This window comes from Chelonia mydas, chromosome 8 (assembly GCF_015237465.2).
Source record: "Chelonia mydas isolate rCheMyd1 chromosome 8, rCheMyd1.pri.v2, whole genome shotgun sequence".
Lineage (NCBI taxonomy): Eukaryota > Metazoa > Chordata > Testudines > Cheloniidae > Chelonia > Chelonia mydas.
Genome location: NC_057854.1, coordinates 34,663,687 through 34,666,041, shown reverse-complemented (window position 1 = coordinate 34,666,041; position 2,355 = coordinate 34,663,687).

The window sequence follows — 2,355 nt, the reverse complement described above, 5'->3', positions numbered from 1 at the left end:
TTTAAAATCCTCCTGATGTTTAAGCCAATCTCCTGATCATAGGGGGCCTGACTCATGGTTTTTGAGTGCCTGGGGTTGGCAATACTGCTAATTTTAGGCATACAGGTCCATATTTTAGCCTTGATCCCACAAACACTTACTCATAGGCTTAGTTTAACCTGAGTGACCACTCCCACAGTCAAGCTAAGTATGAATGAGTCTGCAGGATCGGGGCTGCAGATTCAGGAGCCTCACATTTACCATCAGTTATTGAAAATCTTGGCCTCTATCTCAGTGGTTCTGAACCTTTCCAGATGACTGTACCCCTTTCAGGAGTCTGATTTGTCTTGCATACCTCACTTAAAAACTACTTGCTTACAAAATCAGACATAAAAATACAAAAGTGTCACAGCACACTATTACTGAAAAATTGCTGGCTTTCTCATTTTTACCATATAATTATAAAACAAATTAATTGAAATATAAATATTGTGCTTACATGTCAGTGTATAGCAGGGGCGGGCAAACTTTTTGGCCTGAGGGCCACATCGGGTTTCCAAAATTGTATGGAGGGCCAGTTAGGGGAGGCTGTGTCTCCCCAAACAGCCAGGCGTGGCCTGGCCCCCGCCTCCTATCCGACCGCCCATACACGCTTCTCGCCTCCTGATGGCTCCCCCGGGACTCCTACCCCATCCACCACCTCCTGCTCCCTGTCCCCTGACCACCCCCGGACCTCCCACCCCTGACTTCCCCTGCCACCCCCTCCAACCCCCCCCTCATTCCTGACTTGCCCCCCGGGACCCCTGCCCCATCCAACCCCCAGAGCACCGGGTCAGGCTGCGGCTCTGCAACTGTGCTGCCCGGCCGCCCAGAGCATTGCGCCGGCGGGGCAGCGCGCTGAGGCTGCGGAGGAGGGGGAATAGCGGGGGAGGGGCCAGGGGTGAGCCTTCCAGGCCAGGAGCTCAGGGGCCGGGCAGGAGGGTCCCGCGGGCCGGATGTGACCCACAGGCTGTAGTTTGCCCACCTCTGGTGTATAGTATATAAAGCAGTATAAACAAGTCATTGTCTGTACGAAATTTTAGTTTGTACTGACTTCGCTAGTGCTTTTTATGTAGCAAGCTGTAAAACTAGGCAAATATCTAGATGAGTTGATGTACCCTTGGAAGACCTCGGCATGCCCCCAGGGGTACGTGTACCCTTGATTGAGAACCACTGCCTATCTTTTATTTTTGAACTATGAATTCTATTTGCTGCCTGCGGGCCTGACCCAAGCCCAGTGAAGACACCCAGGGACTTCAGTGGACTTTGACTTTTGATTATTTCCCTCGTATATGATTCATTAGTGACTTTAATGATTAAGGTTGGGACTTTCAAAGCTGTATAAGGTAATTAAGCCCCACTGAAATATTCAAGTACTATTTATTCCAATATGTTTGGGGAGGCTATTTTGTGTGCATTGGAATTCCCCAACCTTTACAGCTTCTAATTTGCTGAGCTGTAGCCACAGCAACATGTGCCTGGGGGGGTTGGGGGGGGCGGTGGCTGGGCACCTATACATGTGACACTATTTTCCTATAAATGCTCCTCATTGTCAGTGCATTATCTGCCAGATGTTAAACTCCTCCCAAGCAAACTGCTGACCTCCACAAGTTCCAGCCCTGTTTGACTTCCTTTTTTTTTTTTTTTTTAAATCAGGGTACAGCCCCATGGCTGATGAAAGGGCTGAGATGCAGGCTCTTCTAGAAATGGCCAGTATCAGTTTATATCAGAGACACCTGCAGCTTCCCACTCAGCTTTGCAAAGAACCCAGTCCCTGTGCTGCAGATTGCCTGTGTGACCACAGAACACGAGAGCACTCAGCCTGGGCGGATGATTGTAAGCAGGGCCGGGTCCAGGATTTTTGCTGCCCTAAGCAAAAAAATTTTGGGCCACCCCCGCTTTTTTTTCATGCCCCTGGCTCCGCCCCAACCCCGCCCCTTCCCAACCCCTTCCCGAAATCCCCGGCCCCGCCTCCCCTCAGGGCGTGCCGCATTCGCCCCCCCATTACTTCCTGTGGCTCCCCCCCCCTGCAACCCCCTACCCTAGCTCACCTCCGCTCCACCTGCTCCCCTGAACACGCTGCCCCTCGGCTTCTCCCCCTCCCTCTCAGGCGAGGGAGAGGCAGCGCATTCAGGGGAGCAGGCGGAGCTGAGGTGAGCGAGGGTTGGGGGGGAGCGTAGGAAGTAACGGGGGGGTAGAGGAACTGCTCCCTGCTCCAGCTCAGCCCCGCTGCACCCACCGCCGCTCGGCTTCTCCTCCCTCCCTCCCTCCCAGGCTTGCTGCGCCAAACAGCTGTTTCATGCGTGACAATCCTGGGAGGGAGGTGGGAGGAGCGGA